Raw genomic sequence first — 20,374 nt, 5'->3', positions numbered from 1 at the left:
TGGTCCGAAAGACTGTGGTACCATGTGCTGCGGTCAGATGAGTCCACGTTTCAGCTAGTTTTCGAAAAAACGGGCGTCGAGTTCTCCGTGCCAAAGATGAAAATGACCATCCCGATTGTTATCAGCGAAAGGTGCAAAAGCCAGCAAATGTGATGGTATGGGGGTGCATCAGTGCCCACAGCATGGGTGAGTTGCATGAATGTGAAGGTACCATTGACTCTGAGGCGTATATTAGGATTTTAGAGAGACATATGTTGCCATCAAGGCGACGTCTCTTCCCGGGATGTCCATGCTTATTTCAGCAGGACAATGCCAGACCACATTCTGCACGGGCTACAACAGCATGGCTTTGTAGACACAGAGAGCGTGTGCTTGACTGGCCTGCTGCCAGTCCAGATCTATCTCCTATTGAAAATGTATGGCGCATCATGAAGAGGAGAATCAGACAACGGAGACCACGGACTGTTGAGCAGCTGAAAGTCTTCTATCAAGCAAGAATGGACAAAATTTCCAATTGCAAATCTACTACAATTAGTATCCTCAGTTCCAAAACGATTAAAAAGTGCTATTAAAAGGAAAGGTGATGTAACACAATGGTAAACATGCCTCTGTCCCAACTTTTGTTGAGTGTTTTGCAGCCATCAAATTTTAAATTTGTGTATATTTACAAAATACAATTAAGTTGGTCAGTAAAACTATTGAAAATCTTTTCTTTGTAATTTTGTCAGTTAAATAAAGGTTCACGTGAATTAACATATCACAGATTTTTGTTTTTATTGCATTTTGGAAAATATCCCAACTTTTCTGGAAATGGGGTTTGTACTTTGCCCATTTCTCTCATCTAAGTCTTTCTGCAAACTCCCTTCCTTCCTCATTTCAACCAGCCCTCCACTTATCTTTGTATTTTCTGCAAACTTAGCCACAAAACCAGCAATTCCGTCATCCAAATCATTGACATATAACTTGAAAAGAAGCAGTCCCAACCTCAACCTGTGCAGATCACCATTAGTCATCGGATCATTACAATTATCTCCACAATCTCTTCAGCTACCTCTTTCAGAACACTGAGCTGTCATCCATCTGGTCCAGGTGACTGATGCACCTACAGACCTTTCAGCTTCTCAAGCAATTTCTCCTAATTAATAGCAACTACACACATTTCTGCCACCGACACTCTCCAATTTCTAGCACAGTGAAGACAGACACAAAGCATTTGGTAAATCTGTCCATCATTTCTTTGATCCCATTACTACGTCCTCAGTGTCGTTTTCCAGTGGTCCGATATCCACTCTCTGCTCTCTTTTACTCTTTATACAGTATATGTGAAAAAAATTGATATCCCCTTTTATATTATTGGCTAGCTTACCTTCATATTATTGTCCTGTATTGTCCCGGTACCGAAGAAACCACAACAAAAGGAGTTGAATGACTTCAGACCAGTTGCCTTGACATCGCACGTGATGAAGACCATGGAGCGGCTGATAATACAGAATCTGAGGCCACAAACTAGGCACGCCCAGGATCCTCTTCAGTTTGCGTATAAGGAGAAGGTGGGAGTGGAGGATGCTATCACGTATTTGCTGCACAAATCACTCTCTCACCTAGAGGGGGTCAGTTGTGTTGTGAGGATTACATTCCTTGACTTCTCTAGTGCCTTTAACACCATCCAGCCCAAGATCTTAAGGCACAAACTAACGGAAATGGGAGTAGACTCTCACATGGTGGATTGGATAGTGGACTACTTGACAGATAGACCTCAGTATGTGCGGTTGGGAGACTGTAGGTCTGACACGGTGGTCAGCAGCACAGGGGCGCCGCAGGGAACCGTACTCTCTCCAGTCCTGTTCACCCTGTACACATCAGACTTCCAATATAACTCAGAGTCCTGCCATGTGCAGAAGTTCGCTGATGACACTGCCATAGTAGGGTGTGTCAGGAATGGACAGGAGGAGGAGTATAGGAAACTGATACAGGACTTTGTGATATGGTGCAACTCAAACTACCTGCGTCTCAATATCACCAAGACCAAGGAGATGGTGGTGGACTTTAGGAGATCTAGGCCTCATATGGAGCCAGTGATCATTAATGGAGAATGTGTGGAGCAGGTTAAGACCTACAAGTATCTGGGAGTACAGTTAGACGAGAAGCTAGACTGGACTGCCAACACAGATGCCTTGTGCAGGAAGGCACAGAGTCGAATGTACTTCCTAAGAAGGTTGGCGTCATTCAATGTCTGTAGTGAGATGCTGAAGATGTTCTATAGGTCAGTTGTGGAGAGCGCCCTCTTCTTTGTGGTGGCGTGTTGGGGAGGAAACATTAAGAAGAGGGACACCTCACGTCTTAATAAGCTGGTAAGGAAGGCGGGCTCTGTCGTGGGCAAAGTACTGGAGAGTTTAACATCGGTAGCTGAGCGAAGGGCGCTGAGTAGGCTACGGTCAATTATGGATAACTCTGAACATCCTCTACATAGCACCATCCAGAGACAGAGAAGCAGTTTCAGCGACAGGTTACTATCGATGCAATGCTCCTCAGACAGGATGAAGAGGTCAATACTCCCCAATGCCATTAGGCTTTACAATTCTACCGCCAGGACTTAAGAACTTTTTAAAGCTATTATTAATGCTTTTTGAGATGATGATTTAGATGCATATCATATTTTTTTTACTGAGTTAAGTATTGTATGTAATTAGTTTTGCTACAACAGGTGTATGGGACATTGGAAAAAAAGTTGAATTTCCCCATGGGGATGAATAAAGTATCTATCTATCTATCTATCTATTTTATCTTTTCACTCCTTATGGCTTCTTCAGTTCCCTTCTATTAGTTTTTAAAAGCTTCCCAGTCCTCTAGAATCACACTAGTTTTTATTATATGCCATCTCATTTACTTTTATTCTGTCCTTGACTTCCCTTGTCAGCCTAGGATGTGTCATCCTCCCTTTAGAATACTTCATCTTTGGTCTGCATCTGTCTGCACTATTACAAGGATCACCCCCTGTAATAATGATCAGAGAGGCACAGAGAGAATCTGTGATTACCAACAAGTACCTTCATTGTCTAAACTAACAAGTACATGAAAACTAACAAGCAAACAAGTGCCTGCTTGCACACACACTCACTTTCCTGACTCTCCTGAATAGCCAAACAGTAGAAAGGGTCTACGTTGGACAGGTGTTCCTTGTAATCCCAATCAGTTCTCCATGTGTTCCATGTAAGGTCTCTCACCCTTGTTCTGTGATGGTCAATCTTCGGTTATCGCGGTTTTGCCTTTGAAAGCCTCTGCTTTTATATTCAATCCTTATCAGATGTTGCATTTCAGTGTCATTTGCTATTAATCATCTGACTGACCGTCAACATCTTCTTATTGGTTCTGATCCAGACCAGTATCTATTTCAAAGATTCAAAGAGCATTTATTATCAAAGAATGTATAAATTATACACCTTGAGATTTGATTGCTTACAGGCAGACACAAAGCAAGAAAACTGAAGAAAACATTTTTTTTAAAAAAAGGCCATAACTACTGCGCTGAGAACAAGAAAATAAAACATACATATACACACACCATGCAAACAATCGGAGCAAACGGCGGCATCACAAACCAGACTGAGTCCTCCTCCAGGTCCTCATGCCTCGGTCGAGACAAAGCGTCCGCATCGAGATTCCGGCTCCCCAGCCGGTTCTTCAGGCTAAAATCATATGCAGCCAGGGCGGCCAACCACTGATGACCGGTGGCGTCCAGTTTCACCGAGGTCAGGATGAGGGTAAGCAGGTTGTTGTCCGTCTGTACCTCAAACTTGGCCCCGTAGAGATAGTCACTCAGCTTATCCACCACCGCCCATTTCAATGCCAGAAACTCCGACTTGTAGGTGGGATAGTTCCTCTCGGAGGGTGCCCTGATCCTGATGCTATTAGGCCCCTAACCTGTCCCGACTGGCATTGGTGTGTAGCACATAGGGCAATCAGGAGTCTGCAAAGCCAGCACCGGCATCTGAGTCAGAATCTCCTTCAGTGACTGAAAAGCTGCTTCACATTGGTCACCCCATCTCTTTCCGAAGGGCTCTGCCGGGTTGAAATATTCTCCAGCCTCCCATCCTTTCCTCCCTTTCCCTTTCTGTCCCAGTGGAGGGTAGCCACGCAAAAGCTGGTTCGAGGGATGGCTCACCTTTGCGTAGCCCTTCATGAATCTCCGGTAGTATCCACAGAACCCCAAGAACGAGTGCAGACCGCTCACAGTCTGGGGCCTCGGCCAGGTGGTCACAGCTTCGATCTTAGCCGGGTCTGTAACTACTTCATTCTGCGAGATTATATGTCCAACATAGCTAACAGACGTCTGGCAAAACTAGCACTTGTCCAGGGAAAGTTTTAACCCTTCATCCTTCAGCCGGTTGAGCATCTTCATTAGCCTCGCTTCATGTTCTTCCAAGGTGGATCCAAATACTATCAGGTCGTCCAAATATACCAGCACTTCAAGCAAGTTCATATTCCCCAAGGTCTTCTCCATGACCCTCTGGAAGGTGGCAGGGGCTCCCGATATGCCCTGGGACATCCTTTCGAACTGGTAAAATCCCGGAGGGCATATAAAGGCCGTCTTCTCCTTGTCCGCCTCACTCATCAGGATCTGGTAATATCCACTCCTCAAATCCAACACACTGAACCATTTCGCCCCACTCAAACAGGCCAGCGCACCTTTGACCCTGGGGTCTGTACACTCGTCAACCACTGTGCGCCTATTCAGGGTCCTATAGTCCACACACATATGAATCTTCCTATTTTTCTTCCTGGCCATGACTATCAGGGACGCATAAGGGCTGCAGGACTCCGTAATGATCCCAGCTTCCTTCAACTTACACAAATGCTGCAGCACATCCTCCACATCTTCAGGGGCCAGTCACCGCGACTTTTCTTGAAATGGGGTGTCTTCAGTCACCGGGATGGTGTGGCGAGTGCTTTCCATAGTGCTTTCCCCTCACATTCCTTCTTCAGCTTTCCTTCCTGTCCCCTCCCCCACCCCTTGATCTTTCCTCTTACTGGTTATTCACCTGGCAGCTACCAGCCTTCTCCTTCCCACTCTCCCGCCATCTTCTTTATAGGGCCCCTGCCTCCTCCCTCTTCAGTCCTGACGAAGGGTCTCGACCCGAAACATTGACTGCTCGTTTCCACGGATGCTGCCCGACCTGCTGAGTTCCTCTAGCGTATTGTACGGTACAATAGTGTGACCTACGACACAATGTCGAGTATGGCTTTTGCATCTATTCCCTCTATCCGGATCGACACACTGGAAAGGGGTCCCACCAATCCTTCTGGGACAGGGTCTTTTCCTCTCGGGGGTCCCGTGACACATTGCTGGGAACGTGTTTTCCCAGAGACTCCAGGCTGTTCCCTTACTGGATCTCCTCTAAGTTTATCGAACCCCCTCCCTGCTGGGACACCCGTGGAGTCTCCCTCCGAGGGGCTCCCGGCCGGTCACATTCCCGCCTGAAGTGGCCCTCTTCCCCAGTTATAACACACACCTCGTCTCGCGGGACCTCGGCTTCCCCCCGGGCCTCTGTGCAATCGGTCCCTTCATTGAGGGGCCCTCTCTGCCAGTGCCGTCACGCGGAGGGACCCCACCTGCCGCGTCCCCCCCTCACTATCTCCCGATTGGAGCTGGTCCCAGTTACTTCACTACAAAGGGCTACCACGAAGGACTGCACTGTACTGACAGAGCCCTCTTCCGACTCCATTGCGTCCTCCTCCTCCCTCACCTCTCTGAGCAACTGATTGGGTGGGGGCGCGATCTACGGGACTGCCGGAGACTCGTAGCAATCACATCATGCCTCTGGGCGCCCCTGGCTACCTGGTCTAACCTTACCTGATTCACCTCCGTCTCCGAAATGACCCCCGTCGCCTCAAACAATTTAGCCTTCGCTCTACCCGGAAAAGATACTCAGAAAGTTTTTCCCCTTTCTCCTGACGCAGGCTCTGAAGGTCCCCTAAAAGTTCCACCGTGTCCCCCGTCAGACCAAACTCCTCCAATGCTTCCAGATACTTCTTCCAGGTGCCTCTCACGCCTTTTACTACTTCAGCTGCCACCCCTCTCAAACTATCTCTGCCGTTTCTCTTCCTCAGGACACTGCCACTCACCCAGCAGCCGAGTGACATGTTCCATCCAGGTCTTATGATCATCCTCCCCTTCAGGATGGGAGTCCACCCTGAGGAAATTCTTAACTTCTGGCGAGGACCCACCGCTTTGTTCACCAAGGAGTTAATGGCTGACGCCAACTCCGAACCACCCCTTTCCGTGGGAGAGGGGAACTAATTAGATTTTCCAAATCTGACCGCTCCCTTCCTTCATCCTTCAAAAACGATAGGACCCGCTCTCGAAAATCTCCGCGCCCAGCGGCTGGCAACTCCTCTGGTGACCCATCAGACCCTTCAAACCTTTCCTCCGTGACAATGTGCGCGCCCCATGGCCCCGCGTCACTGAGGTCACCGATAGACAGTGACAGTCCCAAGTCAGCACCAATCTGCGCTAACACAGAGCCTAAATCTCCCATTTTACCAATCGTTCTGCTTACGATTTTGACCTTATCGATAGCTCCAACCGTACTCAAACATCGAATTAACACTTCGTCTGAGGTACGCATATCCACCTCACTTAACACGCAGGCATGATTAACCGGTAATCCCTCGATCTCAGACCAGAATTCAATCTTATCAAAATCCATCTCCCCTCGTTTAAACCGGGGCAAATTACACCGTATCTGACAAATTCATATTCAGATCCCGGACGATAAACACCACAAATGTAGCATCCGTGCCCCCAATTTACCCCCGTTCGCCTAAGGTGAACCGCCGTCGCCCCGCCAATAGTGCGATACTTCGGTGTAAATATGGTGTAATGCCCCCCCCCCCCTCCAGTACACGCTCGCAACACAAATACCAGACAACACACCAAAGATGGATAAATAATTGCAGCTTTATAGTTATTTCTTAGTGATGGGTTAGTAGAAACATAACCTAAAGGCGCCAAATCAGTAAGTTTATCAGTTTGTGCACATAATACGTTGAAGTTCACGCATCCGGTTCCATCCACAACGACCTTCCGACCCTTCGCCCACCGTCTGAACCGCCGACGTCCAGTATCCGCCACCCTGGAACCGCTGTCCGCTCCTCACACGTCCGTCCTCCTCGCTTGCCTCCCGAAAAAGACCGCGAACTCCCGCTCAGCTTACACATACAAAATAGCATAACAATTCTCCATTGGTTAGTTCCCCCCTTATCTGCAGTCATAACCCAAATATTCCAGACACAGAAACCCATTACAGCATTAAGTAACGTTACAGAAAAGCTATTTCATTATAACAATACAGAGAGGCCATTTTGTTAGCCTGAACAGTTAACACCACAGTTAATGGTACTGAGAGCCCATCGTTGCCTACGTGCAGGACAGGGGGATGGACGCCTGCCTGGACAGCTTGAACCTGGAGAAAGCCTTTGACAGGATATCGTACACATGGTGTACGAAAATGGGATTTGGGGAGGGAATCCGGAATTGAATCAGACTGCTCTAAACAGACATCTGTAGTGCAGTCCAGGTCAACGGGTGAGAAACAGACAGCTTCCCCATCAGGTCTGGATTCAGGCAGGGTTGCCCTCTCTCCCCTGTCCTGTTTGTGTGCTGCATAGCACCCTTTGCCGAAGCCATCAGGAGGGATGAGGGCATAAGAGGGGTGACACGACCACGCAGTGGAGGGACCCAAGTCAAGACCTCCCTGTACATGGACGACGTCACCGTCTTCTACTCTGATCCGAGGTCAGTTCGCAGGCTGTTCAGCATCTGCGAACAGTTCGAGCAGGCGTCAGGGGCCAGGGTCAACCACACGAAGAGTGAAGCCATGCTCTTCGGCAACTGGCCCGACCGATCCAGCGTCCCCTTCACCATCAGGTCTGATCACGTGAAGGGGTTGGGGAATCTGGATCGGAGGGGCCGAGGCGTGCAATGAGAACTGGCAGGAGCGGTGAAACAGAAACTGAGGCTGTGGGGAGGGCACTCCCTTTCGATAACGGGAAAGAACCTGGTAAGCAGATGTGAGGTGCTCTCAGGGCTGCTGTACTTGGCGCAGGTGCGGCCAGTTCCCCGCTCCTGCAGCTCGGAAATCACCCGAGCCGTCTTCAGATTCGTCTGGGGGTCCAAGATGGAGCGGGACAGACGGACCACCATGCACAGGTCCCTGGACAACGGGGGCAAAAACGTTCCCAATGTCGCCCTCACCCTGATAGCCAGCTTCGTGTGTGGCTGCATCAGGTTGTGTGTGGATCCCAGGTACGTGGGCACCAAGTACCACAATGTGCCCAGGTTCTACCTGTCGCCCTGGTTACGAAGGATGGGTCTGGCCCCTTTCCCGCGCAACACCCCTGTCAGCTGGTCGTTGCCGCCATGCCTGTACTTCGTAGAATTGTTATCCCGGGTCAACGCCTTTGACCACAGGGCCATCAGGCAGTGGTCAGCACGTAAGGTCCTGCAGACACTGTAGGAGAAGGACGTGATGGACACAGTGGGGTAGTTCCCTGAGCAGACTGTCCAGTTCATCTGGCAAAATGCCTCATCGCCAGACCTCACCAACAGGCACCAAGACCTCGCCTGGCTGGTGGTGAGAGGGGCCCTCCCAGTCCGATCCCTCCTGTACGCCCGGAACGTCGTCTCCACACCCCGCTGCCCACGGGAGGACTGCAGTGAGGAGGAGTCGGTGACCCACCTCGTTGCACACTGTGGGTTCGCGGAGAAGGTGTGGAGGAGGATGGAAGGGGCAGTGTCGAGGTTCATCCCCAGCAGCTGCGTAACAGAGGACTCTCTGATCTACGGGCTGTTCCCGGGGACGCACACGGAGGCCAACATCCGGTGCTGCTGGCAGATCATCAGCTCGGTGAAAGACGCTCTTTGGTCGGCCCGAAACTTGATGGTCTTCCAGCACATGGAGATGTCCGTGGGGGATTGCTGCCGACTGGCACATTCTCGGCTGCAGGAGTACGTGCTGAGGGGCGCACTGAAACTTGGTACAGCCACCACAAGGGCCCGGTGGGGAAGGACCACAGTTTTAAGAGTTCTTCTCCCATGGGAGTGGGAGGGGTAGGGTGGCGGGTAGTTTACCCCTCAACAATAGTATTTAAAGATGAACCAACATAGTGCCACCTGAGAGGCTGAAAGTGTGGAAATGTACAGAATGTAGAGGAAACGACTGTAGCAGATTGAATGTCGTTGAATGGTTTATTGTAAATAATTTTATTTTTGAATAAAGTGTATTTTGCTTAAAAAATTTCTGGCCACAGAACTGCCATTCAAAATAACATTCCCTTTAAATTCTAGAGACTGTTGTGTGTGAAAAGCCTAGGAGATCAGCAGTTTCTGGCACACTGAAATTATTCTGTCTGGCACCAACAAGCATTCTATGGTAAAAGTGTTTTATATTAGTTCACATTTCTGACATTTTCGCTGAACAACAACTTGACCATGTCTGACCATTCTCTTGACCATGTCCGCATGCTTTTAAGCATTGAGCTGCTGCCACATAATTGGTTGTTTAGATATTCTTCGCAAGATGTGGGTTTCCAGACCAACTGTGCAGCCAAGGGCTTCAGTTTCCCCAGGAACTGACTGGAAAACTTGACCCATCAGGTCTGGGAGGTTCGAAATCAGTGTTCAGCCCCATTGGTGGCCTGGTTCCCCACTGATTCAGTGACTGAAATGTTGTGGAAGAGTGAAACATTGAGACTGGAACCCGGTGACAGCAGATGGTGTCTTTGCTGACAGCCAGCTGCTGTCAGAGGAAGGTCCCTGCCCTCAAGTGATCCCTCTCTCTCTTGAAACGGGGGTTTTGGAGTAGCAACGAGGAAGACTGTAACATCGGAACAGTGAGTTGCCTTTCTCTACTCTCGTTGTTGCAGGAGCAACCTCTCCCTCTCTCCCTCACCGGAGAGTGAGCCTGTCTGAGATACTGAAGTTCTGGCTTGTGAACTGTAGTTTGATGGAATCTGGATCCAAGGACTCTTTGGGTACTTCAGCTACTGCTTGTATAGTAGACGGACTAGGGGTGTCGGTGCTTCTGCTGGTGCTGTTGTTTGTGGGAGGGAAGTTTCAATTATTTTGCTACTGTTTGTGTGAATGGAGTGGGAGGGTAGCTGCGGGGTTGATATTTCTATCATTCTATGGGTCTTTATTTTTGTTTTGTGGATGTCTCTGAAGAGGACAAATTTCAGGTGATACACTATATACGTACTCTGATATTAAATGTATTTTGAAATTTTGAACTTTATTTGCATTAATAGACAAGTGTACCTGATAAATTGGCAGAAGATCAAGGAATGGCCCAGCCCACCCATCTTCTAACCATCAATGTCAAGATCCTGGAAATTAATAACGACGTCTGTCATGCCCAGTCAGAAATTAGTCTTTTCTGAACTTGAGTCTATAAGGTCTTGGAAATGAAGTCAATTCTCAAGTGTAAGACTTACCATTCCCAGAACCAGCCAATAAACCTTCAGTGCAGTCCACCTCTGGTAAGAATATAAGGACCTGCCTTAAAACTTTCACTGTAACCTCATCAGTCCCCTTTCGCTGTAACTCTCTCAGGCCCTTTTTCTTCTTCCTATCATTGTAACCACCCAGACGAACCCTCTCTCTGAAGGTAACATAATGCCCTCAGGTGCTAAGACTCTTCCATATCTCTATAAACACGTCAAGCCTTGTCACACCTCCCTCTCTGTAAATCTCCCCAGTGCTCCACCCCAATGGTTCTCAACCTTTCTCTGTTCATGGCCCACTTGTGACTTTCATTTATGTCTGTGCCCCTCCAAACCTGACAGTCTTCATTAGGTGCTGAAGTTTTTTAAAGTCAACTGAACTAATTTTTCATATGTCATCATTTGAAAGTGTAGGCATACACTTTCACAGTGGTATCCTTTGTCCTGTGGGCATGGAATGAAACCATGGCCAAGATACTTAATGCAATATTGCTGATGGTTTTTTTTTGTTGCAGTAGCTATCTGTTGTAAAAAATTAAAAAAATAAAAGTATATACATGTGTGTTTGTGAGAGTGAAAGAGAGAGAGAAATGTTGTTAAGAACAATACCATTTTTTGAGTAGGCTCTAAACAAAATTAGTAAATGTTGAAGAATTATATAAGTGTTATCTTAGATGAAAAGGTATCAGTATTGTTAGATCCCTGTAGATCTCAATTCCTGGTTCTTTATGGAGTTCAGGAATCAGCAAGAAATTTTAATTCAGTGATTCTTTGCTTTTATTCATTTTTAAGTTTAAAAAAGATACGGACTCAGTAGCAAGGCCCATGAGAGACAAGAGAAATTAAACCAATCCAGTAGCTTCAATGACAAGATGACACCTTTGAATAATCTATCACCTTTATACTTGAGATAATAGAAATTCCACAGGTAACAGAATCCGATCAAAAGGAAATTTAAAAAATTATACTGTGTAGAATGTGCTACTGCATAGCCAACTAAAAATGAAAATGGTAAACCATTTGTAGCTGATATAGGTAACTGGTTTGTAACTGATATTCTGCTTTCTGCCGGTAAGCATGGATGAACAACCACATACTCTGACAAATACATGAGTTTGTTAAAAATATAAATTGTTATAAGTACAAAGTATGGTTTCTTTTTAATGTCATAAATATTTTTAACATGCTACTACTTATGCAGATTTCTGGTGGGAATAAAGGCTGTGTACTCACCAAGAACAGTGCATCAAACTTCCGTTGAAAATATAGTTAAGTATCAGGGATTTAATGTAAGTTGTAGTGGTAGGTAGTGATGCAGTGGTAGACTTCATGTATTCTCGCCTCTCTGTAGTTTGGCTGTTTTTGACAGAATACCCGAGTACAGTAACTGCAGCCTGCATGTCACAGTTTATAAGTATAATACACATGGTTAGAGGAAGGCAACCATGCTGGGAGTGCATTCCATTTTTGGTAAAGCCTCTACCCACCGGGTGAAGTGATCCATGATCATCAGACAGTGTCTGCTCTCCCTGCTTTTTGACAAGGGCCCCATGAAGTCCATCTGGATGTTTTGCCAGGGCCACCCCAGCAGTAGCTGGTTTGCTAGCCTCGCTTTTATGCCCTCCACAGGGTTATGCTGAGCACAAATATACAACAGCAACTGAATTTCTCAATATCCCCATCCATCTCTAGCCAACACCAGTCCTGCCGGAAGATCATGACCCTGCTCTGTCTTCCCTGATGCAACACCCCTTGATATAACTTCAGTAGTATCCATCACAGCGATTCCTGCTTCCCCATAAGTCCAGCTCCCATGTGAACCTTCCTTTGCTCCCTTTCTCCTCTGCTTCCACCTCTTTGTGTAAGTTTACTAAACTGCCTTCAGTAGTTCCTTCCTGTACCCTTGCAATTTCAGCTGCTTCATGTTTGACTGCTGCCACCTTCACACTGATGTCTGCCCACTCATTTCCTTTCTGCTCCTTACTCTCCCCTTTCTGGTGACCCTTTAATCAGTTCAAGTCCTGCTGTCAGCCTCATGGGTTCAAGCAGTTCTTGTATTAGGTGCTCATACTGAATACCTGCCCCTATTGATGTTACAAATCCTCGTCGTGCCCACACCATCAGATAATCATGCACCACCCCAAAGAAATACCTGCTGCCTGTATATATATTTACTCATCTGCCTTTACAGTAGCAGAGTGCTTTTGTCAGGGCCACCTGACTGCACCTGAGCTGACGAGCCTCCTGGCAATTCTCCAACAGCTAATTTATCACGTTTCCTTCACCACATCCCATCCAGTCCATGGCTTCCCTTCTACAGTATGTACCTCTGAGACCCATCTAATAAAATATTCCTCTGCACTACCGCTGTGTTGTAATTCCCTCCCTGATTGCTCCAGTGGAGGTGAAAGGGATGAACCGCATCTGGTAACACAAGTGCTGATGCAGAAACAAGGGCTTTTGTGATCACTGTACCCTTTTCCTCATCTGGCCCCCATCTTACATCCTCCAGAGGGGAATTCCCTCCCTTAATTAAGGCCTGGATCAGTGCCACTAGTGCTGAGAACTCTGGTAGAGCGGCATGTTATTATATGTGTACATGTAGAACTTCAGATCCCAGTGGCAATGCAGGCGGTTCACCCAGAACCAGAGGTGATGTTGGTGGACTGGGGGCATGGGCCAAAAGTGTAGAGCTAGATGCCGTGATGGTCTCCAGTCAATAAATCTGTTAGTGTTTAAACCCATGCAAGATTTGCCTTTCTTAAAGAACAAACGTAACATGGTGTCAGAAGTCGGCGTGAGGTCTAAATACGAAGCGTAGCTGAATACCATGAGGGACTAAGAATCAGACATTAGATCATTAGAAAGTTTTTGACAAAATCAGGCCATTCAACCCAAAGCCTGTTCACATAGTGTGTTGAAATAACTATCGTTTAGATTTGAACGTCTCTAAGCGATTACTCATTGTGTAAAGAAATGTTTCCTGATGATGTCTGAAATCTCCCTTCAACCAGTCTCTACCTATGGCCCCGTGACCTTGATGATAGATTAATTTTGAAGAGTAGCTGGATCCACCTTACTTATACACATAATGATTTTTGAACGCTTCTATCATGTCTCCTCTCATTCTGCATCTACTTAGGCTGAAAAGATTTAATTATTTCAATTTTTCTTCATAGTTCATAACCTTCAGACCTGGAATGAGTCCAGTTGCCATTCTCTGAATGATGTCCAGTGTCTTCATATCCCTCACACAATACAGAGATCAAAATTGTACACCATATTCCAGGAGTGGCCTCAAAAGCAACTTAAGGAGAACATTTCGAGATTTGAAACTCCACTGAGTGCATTATATAGCTTAACATTCTATTAGCCTTCATAATCACTTCTGTGCATTGTCTGGATGTTGATAGTGATGAGTCTACCAAGATGCCCAAATCCTTCTCATATCATGCATTTTCTAACTCAAGACCCCCATTGTACATTTATATCCAATATTTCTACTTCCTATATGTCATACCTTAAACAACAGCACACACAAAATGCTGGTGGAACACAGCAGGCCAGGCAGCATCTATAGGGAGAAGCGCTGTCGACGTTTCGAGCCGAGACCCTTCGTCAGGACCCAAAACGTCGACAGCGCTTCTCCCTATAGATGCTGCCTGGCCTGCTGTGTTCCACCAGCATTTTGTGTGTGTTGTTGTTTGAATTTCCAGCATCTGCAGATTTCCTCGTGTTTTTCTTACCTTAAATTTCATCTGCCATTTAACTGCTGACATCTGGATTTTGATTACATCTAACTGAATTGATTCTCCTGCCTGAACGTGATCAATGGCAAATAATTTTGTGTAATTGGCAAACCCTACTAGTTTATTTTTTATGTTTCTCCAAATCATTACTGCAAATTAAAAACAGCAGTGACCCCAAAACTGGTCCTGTGGAATCCTACTTTTATCGTCTTTTAGTTGTGAAAATGATCCTCTCACCGTACCTTGTTTTCTGTTTTTGAGCCAATTCTGTGCCCATTCGCACACCTTATCCTGAAGCCCTATCTCCTGTAATTTGATTATTAACCCCCGAAAAGCCTTTTGAAAGTCAAAGTAAATATATCAACTGCTCTATTGTTGTCATAAACTTTAATTGTATCTTCATAGAAGTTCAGCATATTGGTAAAACATGATTTTCCTTTTCTGAACCCATGCTGGCTTTCTGCTAACATGCTTGTTCTTATCATCTGCTTTCCCAACTCATTCATTGTTATTATTTCTATTATTCTACCTACGATACACATTAACCTTACTGGTTTATAGTTACTCGTGTCAGTGTGATCACCCTTCTCGTATACCGGGACAGTGTTATCCCATTTCTGGTCCTTAGGGATTTAACCAGTCTTCGCTGTTTTTTGAAAAATATGTGGTAGAGCTTTGTACATATAATCACAAACCTCTTTAAGTACCCTTGGATATATGTTGTCTGGCCCTGGAGATTTATTAAGTTTCAGCCTTTTCAGTTGAAGTAAGATCTCACTTTCTAAGATCTCCAAGTCACTTAAAACAACCTTTTTTTCTATCCTAACTGGCATATTGTGAATAACTTTTCAGGTGAGTACTTCCACAAAATATGAGTTAAGAGAATCTGCTACGTCCTTCTCTGCATAATGCATCACTCCACTATTATTCCTAATGCACTTAATTTCCCCCTTGACATTTCTTTTACTACAAATATTGAAAAAAAATCCCTTCAGGTAACTTCAGCATTGTCAGCAATATGTTTCTCAGCCTTCCTTTTGACAATTTGGATTTCTCTCTTGACCATAGCTCTCATATTTTCATATGCCCTGCAATTAACATCATTACTATATTTTTTCTATTCCTTCTATAACTGTCTTTTCTTCAATAATTTTTAATCATCCATGTAGTTGATCTATTGTTTTTATTGCTTCTTCTGATCTTGGGTGTGAACATTTCCTGCACTGCATGTGTTATCTCTCTAAATTGACCGCATTGTTTCTCAACTGACTCAACATCAACACTTCCTGCCAGTTTACCTTCTGAAGGCTTTGTCACATCCGCACACACTTTGCCTTTCTGAAATTCAATTTAATGGCTTTCGTTGCTAATGATATACCCTCTCGAAAAACTTGAGACTAATAATATTATGATCAATTGTCCCTAAAGGCTCAACAACTTCTGTACTCAAAATTCTATCCTGATTGTTATAGAATAGCAAATCAAGACAGGCCTCTCCTCTTGTTGGAGCATTAACATACTGGGTCAAAAAAACTAACTTTCAATAACTCAATGAATTCACTTTCCTGTAATCCCTGTGTTCTCCCACCCAATTTTTGTGAAATTTAAATCTCCATAACATCATTCACAGAATTTTCTTTTTTTACTATTCTTCCACCACCCTGAGACCAGACATTGTCCTTGTGTCTGAGTCTATGAAGCAGGTGGTGATGCTGGTGCTGACAGATCCATGAGAAGATCGCTTGGCACCAACTGCCGGCAGGCTGGATGGAGAGTGAGGTGTCTCCCAGTGGAAGTCGGTTGTAGGGGATTTGCAGCCCGTTCCTTAGCAAGAGCCTTCAGCAATTTGGGCATCGAGGTAGAGGAGAAGAGGAGAGAACAATACCACCAATGCAACAGAGAGGGCCTCAAGATGGCTGTCACTCAAAAAAGGGGAGCCATGGAGTCATAAGTAGCTAGCCAGCTGGACATAACCTGGGGTCTGATCAGCCCTGGCTGGGTCACCTGGAGGAGTGTGTATGATGTTGAAAGACCTGAAACACCCGATGATCCCAGGAACATCACTGAAGATGTGTCCAGAGGCATCAGTAAATGTATGCACACAGCAGATAGAGTTGTTTACTAAAATCACTATCAGCATTTGGGCATCTATAACATATACCCAATGTTATCCCTTTACCCTTACAGCTTTCAATTCTCCCCCAGATATCTTCACTGAGAGATCACTGGGCGCAAAGAAAAGGCTGGGAATATCAATAACTGTAGCGCTTCTCTTCCTGACGAACTTAACGTATTCTACGCAAGATTCGAACAGAAGAGGAGCAACCCGCCCCATCTGGGTGAACCGGACATGGTGGCATCAAGATTCATCATCATCGAGGAAGACATTAGAAGAGCCTTCTTGAAGATAAATCCAAGGAAGGCAACGGGCCCAGATGGCATCCCAGGACAGGTTCTCTGGGCCTGTGCAAGCGAGCTAGCTGGAGTGTTTGCTGACATCTTCAACTGCTCCCTGCTTCAGTCTAAGATCCCCTCGTATTTTAAGAAGGCAACGATAATCCCGGTGCCGAAGAAAAGCAAGGTGGCATGCCTGAATGACTACCAACCTGTGGCTCTAACATCAATTGCTATGAAGTGCTTCGAGCGATTGGTTATGGCACACATCAGCCATAACCTACCAATCAACCTTGACGCTTTGCAACTCGCCTACCGGAGCAACAGGTCAACGGCAGATGCCATCTCTCTGGCACTACATTCCTCCTTAGAACACCTGGAGAATAAAGACCCATATGTAAGGCTCCTTTTCATTGACTACAGCTCTGCTTTTAATACCAATCTTCCAAATAAACTGATTCCTAAGTTCCGGAAACTGGGTCTCAGCACTCAGATCTGCAGCTGAATCTTCAACTTCCTCACAGACAGGACCCAGGCTGTAAAAATAGGGGACAAGCTCTCCTCTACAATCACTCTGAGCACCGGTGCCCCACCAAGCGGCTATGTACTCAGGCCCCTGCTTTACTCACTGTACACCCATGATTGTGTAGCCAAATTTCCATCAAACTCAATAGTTAAGTTTGCTGATGACACCACAATTGCAGGCCACATCTTGGGTAATGATGAGCCTGAGTACAGAGACGAAATTAAGAACCTGTTAGCATGATGCGAAGACAATACCCTATCCCTCAAAGTCAGCAAGACAAAGGAATTGGTTGTTGACTTCAGAAGGAGTAGCGCACCGCATGACCCCATCTACATCGGTGGTGCGCAGGTGGAACAGGTCAAAAGCTTTAAGTTCCTCGGGGTGAATATCACAAATGACCTGACTTGGTCTAACCAAGCAGAGTCCACTGCCAAGAAGGCCCACCTGTGCCTTTACTTCCTGAGAAAGCTGACGAAATTTGGCCTGTTCCCTAAAATCCTCACTAATTTTTATAGATGCACCATAGAAAGCATTCTTCTAGGGTGCATCACAACTGGTATGGAAGTTGTCCTGTCCAAGACCAGAAGAAACTGCAGAAGATTGTGAACATAGCCCAGCACATCACACAAACCAATCTTCCATCCTTGGACTCACTTTACACCACACACTGTTGGAGCAGTGCTGCCAGGATAATCAAGGACAAGACTCACCCAGCCAACACGCTTTTTGTTCTACTTCCCTCCAGAAGAAAGTTCATGAGCATGAAGATTCATACAGCCAGATTTGGGAACAGCTTCTTTCCAACTGTGATAAGACTGCTGAACAGATCCTGACCCGAATCTGGACTGTACCTTCCAAATATCTGGACCTGACTTGAACTACCTTACTTTCCCCTTTCTATTTTCTAATTATGATTGATTTTGAATTTTTGTTATATTTACTTCGATTTGTACTTCAAAGAGTGCGAAGCGCAGAATCAAATATCACTGTGATGACTGTACACTCTAGTATCTATTGTTTGGTGACAATAAAATATAATGGTAATGGTAATGGTTTTGATTCATCTATCATAAGCTGCCTCATGTTTAAATTCTCTCTTACATATAAGACTACTCCTCCACCTTTACGATCTTGCCTATCTTTACTAAGTACAGTATATCCTTGAATACTATATGCATCAGCATCCTTTGAGGTCAGCCAGGTTTCAGTTATTGCTATTATGTCATACTTATACACATACTATGAGCTCATTTATTTTATTCTTAGTGCTTTTTGCATTTATACTGGCCACCCTTAATCTATTACTAGTGGGTCCCTTCTCGCAGAATACTGGCCACCTACAGCCTTCTGCATAGTCCATCCCCTGAGGTGGTCCGCCTCTCCATCAGTTCCATTATACGGGTGGCACACCCACTGATAAAAACTGGGACATCTCAGTTCTCAACTCTGCCATGATCTCTTTTACTACACCCCGGGTTGTACTCTCCGTGATCACTTCAACACAAGGGGCTACTACCGAGGACTGTACTCTGCTGATGGAGCCCTCCCGCACCTTCAATGTGTTCTCCTCCTTCTCCTTACGCATGTTCTGAAACCCCATCATGAGCTCCTTTGGGCTTCCTGTCATCCCAAACGCATTTTCCAGTGCTTGCATGTAAGCATCAGCAGTGGTAACAGGGTACTGGGACTTTACGGTTCTCAAAACGTCGGCACCCACCCGCTCAAACTCTCAAACAATCTCTGTCTTTTTACACTATCAGAGCACTGCCACTCATATAACAACTGAGCGGTCTGCTCTGCCCAAGTCTCATATTCCTCTTCCCCCTTACTCCTCAGAAATGAGAGAACCCGATCTTTGATGTCTCCGACCCCAGCTAATGGAGACTCGACTTGCGATTCAGCCCGCTCTACTACACTCTTCACCTCCTGGAGAGTATGGACAGCCCACGGCACTCCTCTCCTGAGACCCCAATAGTATCCGACAGTTCCACTGCTGTGACGTCAGCGGTAGTCTGAACTAAAACAAAGTCTGTGCCAGCCATTTTATCAAATCTCTGGCCCACAATCGTAACTTTGCCGACAGCTTTAATAGTACTTCAAAATTGAATTAACAATTCTTCGGGGTACAAATATCTACCTCACTCGGCACGCATGCATTCGTTATCAGTAACCTCGTGAATGCACACCACCGCTCAACCCTGGCAGCAGCCATACCCACGGATGGTACTCACTTTACTGGACAATAGTTCAGCACTGACTTAAACTCACAAACCACTGGTTCAATGCTCAGGGCATCCAACAAAATCAATCCTGGACGAGCCCCCACAATTGTATCCCTCAGGTTCAGCCAGTGGCATTAGTCTAGAGAAGACAGTCTCTGGCCCCGCCAAATGTCTAAAATCTGGGGTGCAAAACCTCCTGTTCCTTCCCTTCCACTGGTCCTCCATCAAATTTCCCAGGGTTCATCGACTCCTGGCCCCATTCCAAGTCCACTCCTTCCTAGTATCTATGACCTCTCCTTTCTGGCATCTTCTCTCTTCATCTTCCGCCAAACAAAAGATCCAGATCACCTTGGTCGCAGGCACACATCAGGGGAAAAAACACTCACTTCATTGGACGGTGGACATTCCAAAGCCCTCCTTATCTGTAGCTATAACCCAAACATTGATGATACAGGAAAAAAAACACATTACATTAGCAGTGAAACATTTCCCGGGGAATGCACCAGTCCCACCCCATTTCCTAGTTGAAGCAGTCCTCAATTCACTGAAGCATAGACCTACCCAGTACATTAGTGCCCCTCCGGTTCAAATGCAACCCATCCCATCGGTACAGATTCCATCTGCTTCAAATGGCGCCCCAATATCCCATAAACCTATGCCCTTCTAACATACATCATGATTTGAGCCACACGTTAGATCTTCTAATCTCCTCCATTTTACCTGGCATTGCACAGGAAGAACTTCTGAGAAGACCACAATGTCAGTTCTGTCCCTAAGCTTCCCAGCTCACTCTTTTGTCTTGCCCTTACCTATGTCATTTTTTCCGATGTTGCCGATGACAACTGGATCCACCCCAGCTCTGGTCAGGAGCTTATCTACACATCCAGAGAGGTTTCTTACTTGTGCTCCAGGTAGGCAACAGACCATGCGAGACTCCATGTCAGTACAGACCTGATTCTTCACCCCGCTGACAATTGAGTCCC

The sequence above is a fragment of the Hemitrygon akajei genome, chromosome 31 (assembly GCF_048418815.1).
Source record: "Hemitrygon akajei chromosome 31, sHemAka1.3, whole genome shotgun sequence".
Taxonomy (NCBI): Eukaryota; Metazoa; Chordata; class Chondrichthyes; order Myliobatiformes; family Dasyatidae; genus Hemitrygon; species Hemitrygon akajei.
The sequence above is the reverse complement of the archived record's forward strand: the minus strand, read 5'-3'. Positions refer to the sequence as shown.